Source organism: Electrophorus electricus, chromosome 14, assembly GCF_013358815.1.
Source record: "Electrophorus electricus isolate fEleEle1 chromosome 14, fEleEle1.pri, whole genome shotgun sequence".
NCBI classification, from domain to species: Eukaryota; Metazoa; Chordata; class Actinopteri; order Gymnotiformes; family Gymnotidae; genus Electrophorus; species Electrophorus electricus.
This window is the reverse complement of record NC_049548.1, coordinates 12045001-12062464: the sequence shown is the minus strand read 5'-3', so window position 1 is coordinate 12062464 and position 17464 is coordinate 12045001. Positions and strand designations below refer to the sequence as shown.

Sequence of the window (17464 nt, the reverse complement as noted above, 5' to 3'; positions counted from 1 at the left end):
GGCCCCCTCTGCTCCCTTCCCCGCCTGCTTCCGGGGTGTGTGTGTGTGTGTGTGTGTGTGTGTGTGTGTGTGTGTGTCTCGCCGCTTCTGCTCTCACAAACCGCGTGCGTGTTCCTGTGTTTCGGGGGCTCACTCGACCACAGTCACATCAACATGGGCTTGTCCCTACGGGGACTGAGCAGAGACTAGGACTATGGATCTCAGACACAGCCGCCTGACTAGCACCGCTCCCATTGGAGCAGCTCTTGACAGCTCTCTCATGATGCAATATCCCACACAGGTTAGATTAAAAAGCCCGAAAAAGCCTCAAAGTGAAACATTTATCAAAACAATACACGCGCGCTGTACCTGTGTGGCCTCGTTAGACGGCTGATGAAATACATAAGCAGGCTTTCTGCTCCGCTTTGTGCTTCTTCTGACACGTAGTTGCCCACCACGAGAGCCGCAGCATCCCTGAAAGCAAATTGCCTGGCCAAACGGTCACACTCATGAATAAAACATGGCACGAGTGCGGCTCTGAGTGGGGCTGGGGCTTGGGTGAGCCTCTCGGCCTTTTGCGGTGTTTGCCACCTTGCTTCGAGTTACTTTGTTCTAACCCTGGTAGGCCTGTGTTTGGCCTTCAGTGACACACTTCCACATGGCTGGTATAGTGTAATGGGTATCAGTGCTGCCACCCCTGTGGGGGGCAGGGGTTCAAACCCCACCCAGGTGTTCTAGGTTATACCAATGGGTCCTCGGCGAGACACCCCACAATGCACCTGGGCAGTGGTAGCTCAGTGGTTAAGGTACTTGATTAGTAATCAGATGGTTGCCACTGTCGGGCCCCTGAGCATGGCCCTTAACCTGTAATTGCTTGAATTGTATTCAGCCGTAATTCAGTGAGTTACTTTGGCTCCATCCTCCCGGGCTGGGTTGGTCACTCGTCAGAGGAATGTCTGAAATTTTGACAGCATACAGACTGATTAAAGCTAGGCAGTGTGTATTTTGTCAGGCTAGGATTGTCTTTACTGTAATGCTCTAATACTGATGTCCCATGTGGTCTCAGTGGGCAGATGAATCCCTCCAACAAATCGCTAATTATTTTGTTGTGCACTGTTAGCGTCTTGGGGGTGTTTTGTTAAATGAGGCTGTACGTGTAGACCAACAAACATAAATAATTTGGCTATGAGTAATGTGAATGGCAGTCTTGCATCACACTGAGGGTTCACTGTGTATTATGGATAAGGCGCATCACAGTATGCAGGAGTGTCTGTTAGGCTATATTCTCTCAACGTGATGTTTTCTCCGCGTTGTACATGCGGATAATGACGGAGCCTGGCTGGCCAGTCCATGGCCTCCAATGCCCGAAGCAGCGTAAGGGACGTTGGGGACATGCTTGCACGTGCAGCGCTACTGACACACTTTCGTGTGCAACTTTCGCATGCAGGCGTTTGGGCTTTTTTAGTCCTGTGGGTTTGTATTAAACTGCACAAACGGAACGGAGTGCAGTCCAGACATTTGCTCTGTAAACTACACCTCCCTCAGGCTGGCAGCTCTGCAGGCAGGCCTCTACAGAGCTGATGTCATCTTGGCATGGCTCGTGGTTGTGTGTGTGTGTGTGTGTGTGTGTGTGTGTTGGGGGGCGGCGGTGGGTTAAGCATGTACATGTTGCCAGACTGGTCATGGCCAGTGACTGCCAGTGGAGCTGGGAGAGCGGAACTTGGCGCGAGGTTCTCTCCCCCCCCCCTCCTGATTGGATTTTTTGAGTGCTTCTGGAATCTCCCACAGGCACTCATAGTCCTGGGTCTGATTAAACTGAAACGCAGGCCGCAGTTAGCCGGGACTGTGTGTACATGCTGGACTGGTGTGTTGAGCGTGGAGGACAGCTGGTTTGCCTATGCATTGTGCCTTTTAATGTAAGCGCTGGTCACAACAAAGCAGAGGGCAAATCCCTTGGGAAGGGGCAGATCCTTTTACAAGGCGTTGTACAGCCAAACACTAAATACAGGCATCATCCAGACAGCCTCTGATTGGCTGGTTGGCAGGGGAATGACTGATATGGCTGTGTGTGTTCTGTGTGCTTTTGGGTGTAACTGGGTGTGCATATGTGTGTGCAGTGCTAAGCTCTTTACACTGTGTGTGTGTGTGTGTGTGTGTGTGTGTGTGTGTGTGTGTGTGTGTGTGTGACCGCTGCAGGGTTAAAGAAATAACAAGTCCTTTGATGTCCCGGGCACATCCATCATAATATTTTTACGGAATGTTCATGTATATTTGTGTTGCAGCGTTTCACGTAAGCTGCTCCTCAGATTGGACGTGAGATCTTTCCGAACTCCAGCCTCTGCCTTCTTATTGGCAGCAGGTTTGAGAGATGACTGATGGTCTCAGAGTCGCCCTTGATGAGCAGCGTATGAATATCAGCTGTGCTGTCTGAGCTTTGCCATGTTACTGAAGGCACTCGCAGCAGTGCTATGCTCCACACATGGCCTCCCCTCATGGCTGTGAGCTCCTTTTTTCTCCTCTCTTTCTCCTCTTTCCTCTTCTCCTGTGTGTTTGCTCGGTGCATGCTCCCTGGCTGTACAGAGCTGTGGCGTAGTTTTTCTTTCCTAGGCGTTTTGACCTAGTGTTCTAAAAGCGAATCTCTGCATTTAGAGGCCTGCTCTGGGAACCGAACCATGCAATACACCGGCCTCGGCCATATGCTACATACATTCCCCCCCCCCCACATCATATATTAAAGGGTAAGGTCTAGGAGGATTTTAGTGTTGTTTTAGCGTTGTTTACGGGCCGTTGGATTATACACTTTCTTAGGCTGTTTGACGGCCACAAAGGACAAATCGTCACATTATTGCCTGATTTATTAGCACCTGTGAAAGTGGACGTCTGTGTGTTTGGAACTGTCCCATGGCAGTAGGCTTTGGGAGGAAGCCCGTGACGCCGCGTATGCCCGGGGCCGCACGTGTGCTTGCTGTGGCTCTGTGCACGGTGCTCTCTGTATGCACCAGCTGGTCAGCAGCATGGCCCCCGTGCCGATGGCGGAGAAGAGCCTGGCCGCGAGCCCTAACGACCTAACGAGACTGGAATATTCACACACTCCCCCACATCCCTGCACAGGACCCGGGGCAAGGCCATGATGAGTCAGCACGGTAGCTAGGTAGATAAACGTGTGTGGGAATGCCAGCAGCCCGGCTGTGCTGGATAGCTGTGCTGGGAGCCCCCCCACGCTACGTAACAGTGCAGAGATTTAGTGCGGAAAATGGTAAGCTAATACCGTAGCTTTCAGCTCAGTGCCTTTTAGATGTGTTATCTGTCTCCGATGAGAGGCATCGCTAGACCTGTAATTAAGACCTGGGCTCTATTGGCAACTTGAGATGGGCCTTTCACAAAAGAAAGGGCTTTACTCCAGGTCCCACCCCACCCACCCCCATGCAGAAGAAGACTGCTCAGAGATTTGTTGCAGAATGGACATTTAAAGGTCATAGCATACTTCTCAACCCCTTGGCTGGGGGATCGTTCAGCAGTCGTTGCTCAGACTGGCCTTCACTTCGGCTTGTGTTGTGCTAATTGGAAGAAGCGATTATAGTGAAGTAGTATATTACGTTTAGGGCCTCTGGCACATGCTCTTATCCTGAGTGACGGGCCAGTCAGCATGACTGTGTGTGGAAGGTGAGCTTCAGAGCCTGTGCCTCGGTCCGACGCCCGTGAAATCCTGGGTGGATTTTGGCCAGCACGACATTCACTCCACTAACCGAGGTGCCAGCAGGCCTGGTGAGAAGCGTCTGCAGGCACTGAGGGGCAGCCAGGACAAAAGCTCCCTCGGAAACCGCCCCTGCTCCGCCTACGCTGATCCGCGATTGACAGCCCTTTTGTTTTCCTACTGAGAGGAGTAGGGGGAGGGAGAAAAATGCCGGGAAACGGCACCGTGTCCGAGCTTCCATCTGTGTGCGGCATTCCCGTATGCGGACAGTACCGGTAATGCTGTAGGATGAGCGCGCTGCTTCAGAGTAATAGTGCTGTGCATGTCGTGGCTGAGCTGCTAGCTCCCTGATGAGTTATTTCCCTCCTTCATGCCAGAAGTGGAGCTGTTATGTTTTTTTTTTGTTTTGTTTTGTTTTTGTTTTTTTTTGGAAGTGACAGGACTCTCCACCTTTGCTATGTGTGGCGTTAAGATTCCAGGCCTGCTGTGCAGCGTGTTCACGTGAGCTTTCGCCGCACTTCCTTGTTTGCGAGGCGTTGCAGGAGGCTGCGCTCTGTCTGTCTTGTTTGTGGCTGCGTTTTGCCGTAAGGCATTCCTCTGAACTGAGCGGTGTCGGCGTGTGGTGAGTTTGACACGCCACCCTCTGTAAACAGCCCCGACAACCCCTCCCCCGCTGAGCACAGTCAGTCGACCGCAAACTAGGCTTGGGAAGAGGATGTCCTCCGCCAGGATAATGGGACACAAAATAAGGGATAAAAAAAAAAAAAAGAGAGAGCCTGGAAAACATTCCCATCGTAACAACAGCGTTGTGGAATGATGATTACATGACCAGATGAATCCAGACAGTACGGATCTGCTGGGCCTGTTTGGCTGGCTCCTGGCCACTGCCAGACCTGTCGGGGCTCCGCACGGCACCGAAATTGTTGTTGTGAGTAAGAAAGCGTACAAATGGGCAGGCGTTATTTTTTCATCTGGTCGCTGGTGCAGACAGAGTTTGCCTCAGCTGCTGCACTGGGAGCACCGGACTGGCTGTTTGATTCGCCCCTATTAGTCTGGTTTGACTGCTTGTTTTGCACAGGTTGTTTGATGTTGGAAGAAATTCAGCTTCTTTTTTGCGGCTGTTGCTGGTGCCGGCGTTGCACTGGAGGGCCGTGGCCGGCCTCGTCGTGGCAATTCCCGTTCTCCAAGTGGCCGGTACCGTGCCTGGGCCTGCAGCGGTCGTCGGGGCGGGGCTGCGTACCGGCTGTAGAGAGGCGATCCGAGGCTCACCTCGGGAGAGAGAGCACGCCGTCTTTCGCATGGGGGCGCAGACGACAGGCTCCTCGCCTCCGGGTTCATTAGGGGACATGGGGCGAACTGGCCCTGGGGCGCGCGACGGGGGTAAACGGAGCCAGTGGCTAGCCGCAGTCAGACCGCGGTGCACGCTCACAATCAATGCCACGAAGCCCGATATTGGACGGCTGAGCCAACTGGAGCTCCAGCACCTCATGCTTTGCTTCTCAGAGAGTCCCAACGACATCAGAGGAGGCTTCGGTGTGTCCAGCAGCAGCTGAGGCTTGACGTTTGAATTTTGATGGCAGGAGCGCTAGCCGGCGGCTAGTGGTGCCGCGTGGGAGATAGCATGTACCGTTTTGCACTGCGTGGGTGGTGCCGTGCGTGTGGTGGAGGCGTGATGGTGTAGGGTTTGTCTCGAGGCCTCACTAAAAAGAATTTGAGGTGATTTGCAAGTTTGCAGAACAGTGTATGCTTGGATTCCCACTTCACAAAATAATCCACTATTATTCCAGGTGACCAATCAGATGTCTTGCCTTGGTATAAAAAAGCTGTGATCGCAAATAAACTGCCAAAGTGGACAAAATATAACATTATGTCTAAATTGCTTGTCATGGTTTAAAGCAGCTAGCAGGTTTTTGCATAGGGAATAAGTTGCCACAGAAATGGTCACTGTGAGCCAGATAACCTGGTGCTGAACCCAGCCTTTGCTGGTAACGCCAGCCTTCCGCTCTGGTATACCCCTCTGGGGGAGGGTGGTGGGTCACGTTAGCCTCTTCGCTGCCCATTGCGCCATGTTGGTCTCCTATATGCCGCACTCTTCCCTTACAACCCATCAGCCCCTTTCAACAGTTCTGTGTTTATTCCTCCCAGGGAGGAGGCCCAGAGACCCGGCGGGGCCAGGCCCGAGGAAGCTGTGACGCCGAACCACCTCTCAGCAGGATTCCGGTAGGTACGCCGGCCAGCTCGAGCTGTGCACAGCCCGGTCTGCAGGCCGCAGGACTTCCCGCCCATCAGCGGTGAAAGATCCCCCTGCAGAACCGTTTGGTTTGAGCCACTGCCTGTTGAAATACGGGCCACGCTTTCATTCTTTCGCATTTTTTGGGGGTGTTTTTTTGAGAGAACGATTTATGATGCATGTCCGCAGTTTGACATATCAGTGACGCTATCAGAGGAGCTTAGCAGAAGCAGAGCAGAGCAGGAAATGAGAAAATACACCGAATTGTGTTGTGCGTATTTGATCGCAGGCCTATAGGGCTGGAACCTATACTGCTGTTACCAGGCCTATAGGGCTGGAACCTATACTGCTGTTACCAGGCCTATAGGGCTGGAACCTATACTGCTGTCGCTTATAGTGCTGTAACCAGGGCTATAGTGCTGTTTTCTATAGTGCTGTAACCTATCTGTTACCTATAGGACTATAACCAGGCCTGTGGTCCTGTTGCCTCTAGTGCTGTAACCAGGCCTGTAGTGCTGTGAGCCTGAAGCTCTGCCCTTCTCCCCAGAGACATCCAACTCCAGTTCAGTGTAGAGTTTGTTTTCCACGCACACACTATTCTGGTTTATGTTGGTTTATTGTTATAACCAGTGGGGCATGCCAGAAGCCTTTGATAAAGTGTTACTGTATCCTTCACCTGTACGTGGATGTGTTTGATACCTTTCCGTCTGAAACTTTCTCTGCCACTCTCCCCCTCGCTCTGCCTTCCTTTTCCTCCATCTCCCTCCCTCATTCCTTCCCTCATCCCCCCTCCATCTCTTTCCCTCCCTCATTCCTCCCCTCATCCCCCCTCCATCTCTCTCCCTCCCTCACTCCTTCCCTCATCCCCCCCTCCATCTCCCTCACTCCTCTCCTCATCCCCCCTCCATCTCTCTCCCTCCCTCACTCCTCCCCTCATCCCCCCTCCATCTCCCTCACTCCCTCACTCCTCCCCTCATCCCCCCTCCATCTCTCTCCCTCCCTCACTCCTTCCCTCATCCCCCCTCCATCTTTCTCACTCCTCTCCTCATCCCCCCCTCCATCTCTCTCTCCCTCCCTCACTCCTTCCCTCATCCCCCCTCCATCTTTCTCACTCCTCTCCTCATCCCCCCTCCATCTCCCTCACTCCTCCCCTCATCCCCCCTCCATCTCCCTCACTCCTCTCCTCATCCCCCCCTCCATCTCTCTCCCTCCCTCACTCCTCCCCTCGTCCCCCCCTCCATCTCCCTCACTCCTCTCCTCATCCCCCCCTCCATCTCTCTCCCTCCCTCACTCCTTCCCTCATCCCCCCTCCATCTCCCTCCCTCCCTCACTCCTCCCCTCATCCCCCCTCCATCTCTCTCCCTCCCTCACTCCTTCCCTCATCCTCCCTCCATCTCTCTCCCTCCCTCACTCCTCCCCTCATCCCCCCTCCATCTCCCTCACTCCCTCACTCCTCCCCTCATCCCCCCTCCATCTCTCTCCCTCCCTCACTCCTTCCCTCATCCCCCCTCCATCTTTCTCACTCCTCTCCTCATCCCCCCCTCCATCTCTCTCTCCCTCCCTCACTCCTCCCCTCGTCCCCCCCTCCATCTCCCTCACTCCTCTCCTCATCCCCCCCTCCATCTCTCTCCCTCCCTCACTCCTTCCCTCATCCCCCCTCCATCTCCCTCCCTCCCTCACTCCTCCCCTCATCCCCCCTCCATCTCTCTCCCTCCCTCACTCCTTCCCTCATCCTCCCTCCATCTCTCTCCCTCCCTCACTCCTTCCCTCATCCTCCCTCCATCTCTCTCCCTCCCTCACTCCTCCCCTCATCCCCCCTCCATCTCCCTCACTCCCTCACTCCTCCCCTCATCCCCCCTCCATCTCTCTCACTCCCTCACTCCTCCCCTCATCCCCCCTCCATCTTTCTCACTCCTCTCCTCATCCCCCCCTCCATCTCTCTCTCCCTCCCTCACTCCTTCCCTCATCCCCCCTCCATCTTTCTCACTCCTCTCCTCATCCCCCCTCCATCTCCCTCACTCCTCCCCTCATCCCCCCCTCCATCTCCCTCACTCCTCTCCTCATCCCCCCCTCCATCTCTCTCCCTCCCTCACTCCTTCCCTCATCCCCCCTCCATCTCCCTCACTCCCTCACTCCTCCCCTCATCCCCCCTCCATCTCTCTCCCTCCCTCACTCCTCCCCTCATCCCCCCTCCATCTCTCTCCCTCCCTCACTCCTCCCCTCATCCCCCCTCCATCTCTCTCACTCCCTCACTCCTCCCCTCATCCCCCCTCCATCTTTCTCACTCCTCTCCTCATCCCCCCCTCCATCTCTCTCTCCCTCCCTCACTCCTTCCCTCATCCCCCCTCCATCTTTCTCACTCCTCTCCTCATCCCCCCTCCATCTCCCTCACTCCTCCCCTCATCCCCCCCTCCATCTCCCTCACTCCTCTCCTCATCCCCCCCTCCATCTCTCTCCCTCCCTCACTCCTTCCCTCATCCCCCCTCCATCTCCCTCACTCCCTCACTCCTCCCCTCATCCCCCCTCCATCTCTCTCCCTCCCTCACTCCTCCCCTCATCCCCCCTCCATCTCTCTCCCTCCCTCACTCCTCCCCTCATCCCCCCTCCATCTCTCTCCCTCCCTCACTCCTTCCCTCATCCCCCCTCCATCTTTCTCACTCCTCTCCTCATCCCCCCTCCATCTCTCTCTCCCTCCCTCACTCCTTCCCTCATCCCCCCCTCCATCTCTCTCTCCCTCCTGCCCTCCCTGGCAGCTGGTGGAGAGGGAAAAGTGTAATTGCAGTGTAATCCTGGTCTTAGTCCAAGACCATTAGGAAACTGCAGAATCAATATGTGTGTGTGTGTGTGTGTGTGTGTGTGTGTGTGTGTGTGTGTGTGTGTGTGTTTGGGGGGGGAGGAATTAGAATGCTGTCCAGTTTTTGCTACACCCCATCACATCAGTCAGGTCCAAAGGTGAATGGAGTAAACGAGTGGGAGATGTCCTTCACTCACATGCCTGAGAATCAGATGTCTAAACTGGGCTGCGCCACTCAGCCCAGGGGCCGTGCTGGCTGGAGCTGGACCTCCGTGAGGAAGTGTGTTGTGCAAGTGGGACAGTGCAGCGTGGTGTGTGTGTGTGTGTGGGGGGGGGGGGGGGGGAGCAGCAGCAGCTCAGTGTGTTGCAGGTTCCTCTGAAACACTGCCCCACCATACTGAATGCGTGAGGCACAGACCTGCGGCACAGGTCTCGGATCAGTTAAGGACTCGCCTCGTTATTCTGGACAAACCCTATTACTCTTGAACCCCTTTTATGTATTAAGGGGGGGGGGGGGGTCTACTAATTCACATTAATCAAGTGGAAAGGCGTAGTCAGTTTCTCTGTATTGCACATCTGTTGCACATCTGACTGAAATGTGATGTGTTGCACATCAGACTGAAAATTTAAAAACTTTTTTTTTTTATTTTTAAAAATATATTTGTTTTTTAATATACCAACATACGAAACAATTTGACATTTTAATTTTCTTTTAAAGTATTATTTAATTTATTTATATTTATTTAAATATTGATTGTTATAATATTTATATATTTATATATCATATATTTATTAATTTATTTATATTTGACCATCATTTGAGACGGAACATTTTGGTATTCTACTTGTTATTGAAGTTTGCACCACTTTTGATCTTTACACAACTTTTTTTCTGGATACTTTTAGACCTGCAAAAAAGTCATTATTTAGCAAACACTCCATTATTGGGCAACAGAGGAGTTTCCAGATGCTTCCTCTTGCTCTCCTTTTCCATGAAATTACAGTGGAGGCATTGAAACCAGAAACGAGCTGAATGGGGAGATGTGTTTTCCATCTCGTAGGGCAGGGGCGGGGTGTTGGTGTGGCGAGAACGTGGAGAGATACTTTAGAAGGTGTGTTCGTGCAATGGGCTTTGGCGTTCACAGCGAGTCAGGGGCCAGTGAGGTTCTGGTGAGCGTGCTTTGCAGTGGGGGAGGAGTCGGAGGCGGAGTTCACGGCCGGTTGCTCGGTTACAGCCGAACATTCTTAACACCCCATAAATCTCACCTGCTGCCGTGCCGGCAGAGCCCTTGAGCTCCCAGCATGCCGAGGGGGGCCGAAGTCTGAAGGTGTTGCTGTGCTGTGACGGCAGCACGGCCTCTTCGCGCGCGTTTTGGAGCGCTGCCCGCCCCACCCTGCCCGGCTGCTCCCCCCACAGAACCGCACAGCGATCTTCCCATCTGTCTGGTGTGGCGGAGGCAGGGGGTGGAGGGCAGAGAGCTTACAGAGGGTGGTAGCGGGGCACTCAGGGGGAGGGCGTGGGGGGCGGCTGCAGAAAGCAGCAGGTGGGTGTGTGTGTGTGTGTGTGGGTGGGTGGGTGGGTTCGGTCGCGCTGCAGTGTGTCTCCTCTCTGCTCGTCCTCTTGGTGCCAGTTTTATGAGCTGTCAGATTCTCTGCCAAGGCATGTCCTCTGTGGGCTCGAGGTTGAGGAAACCTCTTTGTTTAGACTGCAAAATGAAGCAATGATAATTGCCTTTAAGAAACCTTAATCTAAATGTTTGAAGGGTGAAACACAGTTAAGGCACCCTGCGTGCTGTGCGGGAACCACAAGGCTGCGTGTGTGCGTGTGCGTGTGTGTAACGTGCGAGGTAGGAGTCGAAGTAAACCTTTAAGCACTGTAACTGCTACGTAGTGAACATCTGAGCATTCGATTCCAATTGAAATAAAACCAACAGGATGTTGGGCACAAAATTATAAGTACTTCTGCGCTACCATTTTTAAGTGTGTTGCTACGGGCATTTCTGAAAAAGCTTGCGCAAGCTGGGTGGTTCAGTAGTTTCCGTGAGAGGAGTGCGTTAGTTAATGCCACCTAAAACATTCAAGCAATGCATCTGATATTTTTAAAAGCCACAATATAGGCACTGGTGAAATGCTGTGAATGTGGGGAGAGGTACACTGTGCTGTCTTCTCACCAATTACTCCAGACCTTGGAACGAGCGCGTGTGTGCTCGACTGGTGGAGTGTGTGTTGGTGTTAACTCCATCAGAGGAGCGCATGCCCTTGGAACGAGCGTGTGTGTGCTTGACTGCTGGAGTGTGTGTTGGTGTTAACTCCATCAGAGGAGCGCATGCCCTTGGAAAGGGCGCACGTGTGCGCTCGACTGCTGGAGTGTGTGTTGGTGTTAACTCCATCAGAGGAGCGCATGCCCTTGGAACGAGCGCGTGTGTGCTCGACTGCTGGAGTGTGTGTTGGTGTTAACTCCATCAGAGGAGCGCATGCCCTTGGAAAGGGCGCACGTGTGCGCTCGACTGGTGGAGTGTGTGTTGGTGTTAACTCCGTCAGAGGAGCGCATGCCCTTGGAAAGGGCGCACGTGTGCGCTCGACTGCTGGAGTGTGTGTTGGTGTTAACTCCATCAGAGGAGCGCATGCCCTTGGAAAGGGCGCACGTGTGCGCTCGACTGCTGGAGTGTGTGTTGGTGTTAACTCCATCAGAGGAGCGCATGCCCTTGGAACGAGCGCGTGTGTGCTCGACTGCTGGAGTGTGTGTTGGTGTTAACTCCATCAGAGGAGCGCATGCCCTTGGAAAGGGCGCACGTGTGCGCTCGACTGCTGGAGTGTGTGTTGGTGTTAACTCCATCAGAGGAGCGCATGCCCTTGGAACGAGCGCGTGTGTGCTCGACTGCTGGAGTGTGTGTTGGTGTTAACTCCATCAGAGGAGCGCATGCCCTTGGAAAGGGCGCACGTGTGCGCTCGACTGCTGGAGTGTGTGTTGGTGTTAACTCCGTCAGAGGAGCGCATGCCCTTGGAAAGGGCGCACGTGTGCGCTCGACTGCTGGAGTGTGTGTTGGTGTTAACTCCGTCAGAGGAGCGCATGCCCTTGGAAAGGGCGCACGTGTGCGCTCGACTGCTGGAGTGTGTGTTGGTGTTAACTCCGTCAGAGGAGCGCATGCCCTTGGAAAGGGCGCACGTGTGCGCTCGACTGCTGGAGTGTGTGTTGGTGTTAACTCCGTCAGAGGAGCGCATGCCCTTGGAAAGGGCGCACGTGTGCGCTCGACTGCTGGAGTGTGTGTTGGTGTTAACTCCGTCAGAGGAGCGCATGCCCTTGGAAAGGGCGCACGTGTGCGCTCGACTGGTGGAGTGTGTGTTGGTGTTAACTCCGTCGCCTTGACTGCTGGAGTGTGTGTTGGTGTTAACTCCATCAGAGGAGCGCATGCCCTTGGAAAGGGCGCACGTGTGCGCTCGACTGCTGGAGTGTGTGTTGGTGTTAACTCCATCAGAGGAGCGCATGCCCTTGGAAAGGGCGCACGTGTGCGCTCGACTGCTGGAGTGTGTGTTGGTGTTAACTCCGTCAGAGGAGCGCATGCCCTTGGAAAGGGCGCACGTGTGCGCTCGACTGCTGGAAGTGTAGTGTGTGTTGGTGTTAACTCCGTCAGAGGAGCGCATGCCCTTGGAAAGGGCGCACGTGTGCGCTCGACTGCTGGAGTGTGTGTTGGTGTTAACTCCATCAGAGGAGCGCATGCCCTTGGAAAGGGCGCACGTGTGCGCTCGACTGCTGGAGTGTGTGTTGGTGTTAACTCCGTCAGAGGAGCGCATGGTCCTTGCTCCTGCCTAGGTGCTCTGGGATGGGCTGTTGCACCTTTTGCTTCCTGAGTTTGGCTAAGCACCTGGAAGTGTGTATGAATGCTTGTACTCTCCAACTGATCTGTCAGCACACTCCAACAGTGATCTCCAACCACAACTTGCACTGTCTATCTGTTGTCTCCTCTCTCTCTCTCTCTCTCTCTCTCTCTCTGTTTTGCTCTTTCTCTCCGTCTCCCCCTTTTTCAAACACACACTTTCATTTACTGTTTCAACACTTGGAATGCTTTCGGATTCCCGGATTCCTTTCGTTCCCCTGTCACGCTGGTGTGAGTGATCACTCAGCTCTGTCAGCAGTGACTGAATCAACCCCCTCCAGAAGCGTTGCACATCGCACATGTGAATGGTGGGCACGTTTAGTGCGTAGCTTAGCCTCGCAAACCTCGAGGGCCCGTGTGCCATGTGCTCTTCCTCACCTGGGGCCAATAGCACACGCTCGGGGTGTGTCATTCTCGGGTTCATGGAGTGTGTGCATTACAACCCCCCCCCCCCCCCATGCTGGGCTCCAGCTTCACCTCTCCCTGTCTGTCCTGATATTCTGAACCCTGTGATACATTATTTCCTCAGCCAGTCTGCCTTTCTCAGGCCTATGCTGAACACACACATGCCCGTGAAGCTTTTCACAACGGTATTAGACCAAAACCACAAACACACACACACACACACACACACACACACACACACACACGCACACATCACTTGCATAATGTATGCAGCAGTAGCAGCAGCATACACCTTCATGAGGAAATGTACACAGTACAACCTCCACATCCCACACCTATATATTCTCGCGCTTGCATGTGCGCACAGACACACACAACAGAAACGCTGCAGATGGAAAGAATGCGTTATGTACTGTTTTAAAAACTCTTTAAAAGCCCCAGGCTGCAACTCAGGAAGGACTTGTGAATGTGTGTGCATGCGTGTCCACAGACTCGTGAGTGTCTTGCAGTGTCCTCCGCATGCAGACTGAAGTGGCTTCCTGGACCTGGTGTGGTTCTCCACTGCGTGTGTGCACACACCCCTTCATCTCCTCCTTTTTCTTCAACGTTACTACTAGTGGTGTGTGCAGCTACAGGCCATTAATATGGCATCACAGTGGGAGTGTTTGCGTGAGCTGCAGTTGGGTGCGCTACCATGGATGCTTCTGATTGGCTGTAAAACTGAGGGCAAACAGGCAGCAGTTCGCTTTGGCTGCACCCACAGCTATCTAGTACCCAGGGCAACCTATTTTTGACAAAACTTTTAGCCTGCCAGTGTTGCTGAACATATAACAGAGGTGTGTGTGTCGGTCTAGGGGCGCTTTCAAACCCATTTTAAGCGTAGTTGTGTGTGTTCTTTTCTTTACCGTGTGTGTACATGTGTGTGTGCGTGTGTGTGTTTTGATGAGTGTATGACTGCCTGAGCATGTGCCGAGTGTGAGGAATGGGTCAACCACCAGCTGTTGCGATGATGCGTTCTCGCTGAGCTTTGCCATCGCTCGCTTTCCTACCAGACTCGCCCGCCGTGCACGCGCTCAGCCCCGGCTGGCCAGCTGCGCACCGTGAACCTGCTCGTTCACCTCGCCTGCGCGCGCACACACCGCTCCACCCTGCGAAACGCCAAACGTTCTCACTTCACAGCATGCAAAATGTGGCTGGTGAAATGTTCAGATGGCTGTAGAGAGTTTGGGTGTTTTGCATGTGCCGTATGTGTGTTTGTCCAGACCAAATGGTGCTTTGCTCATGAAGCAAACTCCTCATCATATGGGTCTGGATTTACACAAGCCAGCAGAGTGGAGAGAGGGAAAGAGAAGCAGGTTGTGCATGTACACTGTTGCCTTGGCGACAGCGTCGAGCATGAGCTGGGGACTTACTGTTCTTGGATTGCTTGAAGAATGATGGCCCACAGAAGAGGTCGTATCCTCACGCGGGGAGGGAAGAAAACGCCACACTCTATTCTGTTCTATTGCTCCATGTTGTTATGAATACAGACCCAATATTATGAAATGAATCCAGTGTAATACAAAACTTTTACCATCTGCAATCAGTAATACTGGGTCTGGCACACGAGCACGGGGACGTCTGTTTATGTTTGCATCCAGTAATACTGTGTGTGACGCACAAGTACGAGAATGTCTGATTGTTTGCATTCAGTGATGTTTGCTGTGGCACATGAGTACGGGAATGTCTGATTATGTTTGCGTTCAGACCCAAGAGTCAATGGGAGAAAGGGGAAAGAAATGGGGAGAGAGAGAGGGAGAGGTCCTCCCCCAGGAACATAATAAAAGACTTTGGCAAGATTCTCACCCTCCAGTATGATGATAAATGGAAAAATAACGTAAAACAGCAAGGCAAACTAAAATGCTACTGATCCTTAAAATATACCATCAGTCTGGCGCATTATCTAAATATGAAACATGCACATGAAAGGAACGCACCAACAAAATCTAGAATGAAGTGACCACAGCCTGGAAGTGGAAAGAGGCGGATCTATAACATACCGCATCTACAGCATAAAAAACAAGAGGACAGACTGTGTAGGCAGTGTGATTGAATGGAAATAGAAGATACAGCTGCATTGTTTTGCCTAAAATATAAATTAATAAGAGAAAAAAATCTGAACATTAACAATTTGTTCAGTTCACTTTGAGGCTGATGAACGTGCGGAGACAATCAGCACGTGTGTCTCAGCGCTGCAGCATTTAACAAAGCAGATTAAAAACACTTCCTTTCTAAGATACTTTTATACACACAGCGCTAGTCTGCTTTTCTGTTGGTTTATGTATTTATCCATTTTGTTGCTATATATTAATGTTGTTTTTTCTCTTCTTTTTGCGGACAACGTTTGCTTTGGCAAAATTGTGTAATCATAGTCATGCCAGGGAAGTGTTGTTGATGCAAAGAAAGAGAGAGGAAAAGAGAGAGAGAGAAGTATTGAGAAATGGGCCGGGAGGGATGGAGAGCAAAAAGTAGTAAGAGGGGGAAAGGGAGAGAGAGAAGTATTGAAAGAGCAAAAGAAAGGGGAGAGAGAGAGAGAGAGAGAGAGAGAGAGAGGGAGAGAGAGAGAGAGAGAGAGAGAGAGAGAGAGAGAGAGAGAGAGAGAGAGAGAGAGAGAGAGAGAGAGAGAGAGAGAGAGAGAGAGAGAGAGAGAGAGAGAGAGAGAGAGAGAGAGAGAGAGTAAGAGAAAGTTGTGCTGCACCTGTGTTGGTAGTGAAGGTTTAGGAGCCCAGACACAACTGCTGTACGGTTTCCTGTTTGTCAGGAAGTTGTAGATCCATTTCCAAGCATGCCGTTTGCTCCTGTTTTTGATATTTGGCTGAGCTGTAGTTCAGAAGGAGGCAGCAGCATCAAGACCAAAGTGAGGGGAGGCAGAGCGCGCGTGCGTGCATATTCTAATTGCTGATGTGGAAACAATGAGTTGGATTAAAGCATGGGACGGCTTTGTTCCTTCATATTACAGTCTATGTGTTTGATGACTGACTGGCTCTGATTACGTGTCTCAGCTATCTGCTGTAGCATGTCCTGGCCTGAGAAAAGGACCTGCTACACTCTCTCTCTCTGTCTGTCTCTCTTTCTACATTCTGTTCTACATTCTCTTCCACTCTGCTTCCCTTTGTAAAGTACATGCCCTCTCTCTCTCACTCACACACACACACACACACACACACACACTCTCTCTCACTCTCTCTCTCTCTCAGAATCCACAAACGAGAAACACATTTTCCTACTAATTAGCATAATGTTATCTGCCCGATCCCCCGCGCACATGGGCCGGACTTTTGGAGAGGAAGGATCAGGCTCATTACACAGGGACGAGAGCAGAACTCCAGCTGCCGTGCCATAGCCTTAAACTTGAACCCAAACGAAACGGCGGCAGCATGCAAACAAACAAGCCCGTCATCGGCGGCTTTACTAATGCCCGCTCCCTCGTGCTTCCAGCCAGGAGCCGAGCGACGGTCCCGGCAGACACATCGCATGTGTTCCTTCTGCGCGAAGCGAGAGCAGCGTCCTGTATCTGTCCTTTCCCTGGATCTCTGTAACTTTTGAAAGTGGACGCTTTAAAATGAGGCAAACGCCACCTGGAGTGTGCGGCAGCTGTCCCCGGGGACGGGACCCGGTCTGGAGAGAACACCCCGTGCCCTACGCAACTGCTAAGATTAAAGCGGAGAGGATCGTCGGCCAAGCCTCGCAATTTCAGAACAAAGAAGGCCAAGCCGGATGCGTGGCGGCGATCCCAGAGTTGAGCTTCAAAGTGGGGTGGGGTGGGGCCACTGGCATCACTTTATACAACTGAACGCTTTTTAAAGATTTAGACCAATTTGGTCGTGTTTATTTCAGCATGCTGATTTTATCATGTAGAGCATCTGAAACTGAGATTGCGCTAATACATGTAGAGTTGCTTCTTTATAAATTCTGAGAGCAGGTGCACTTGCTTGTGAACGTAGCTCTGTCCAGTGCGACTAGGCACCAGACTAGCCACTGAGCACGCTACCTTAGCACCATCTGTCTTTGGCTGGGGCAGGCTTGTGTTGCCGAAACCAGAGCCTAGCTATGCAACAGCCCTGCAAAATGTCATAGCCTCACTGGGCTGATGGCTCCTAACAGATGTTTTATTTATTTTTTTATTTTTTTTAAATCCTGGTGCTAATCTGGAGCTAATTTGGGGCTAATATCACTCCTGTCATCAGTGGCTGAGGCAAGGCGTAAGAGCAAAGTCAGTCAGCCTGCCACAGAGAGGAATGCGTTGGGAGGAAGTGAAAGATCTGTCAGAGAGAGAGAACTTTAACGATTCACATGTGGAAATGCCCTTATGGAGGTGTGTGAGGGGTGTGTCACTACTCTGACCAATCAGGTTTCTTCAGATCATCCCCCCACCCCTCCCAAACCAAAATCAAGGTGAATATTGATAGGGAAATCAAATGTGGACCAGAGGTAAGCCTTGTGTGTGT

At 52.3% G+C, this 17464-nt stretch overlaps 1 protein-coding gene across 2 annotated transcripts in view; it reads left to right on the top strand.

Annotated features, from left to right (window-relative positions):
* thrab (thyroid hormone receptor alpha b) overlaps window positions 1-17464 on the top strand; it is a 92463-nt gene that overhangs the window by 35597 nt on the left and 39402 nt on the right. For both annotated transcript variants that reach the window (XM_035533775.1, XM_035533776.1), the window contains one exon: window positions 5819-5893. The gene's annotated coding sequence lies outside the window, so the exon portion shown is untranslated. The remainder of the gene's footprint in view (window positions 1-5818; window positions 5894-17464) is intronic.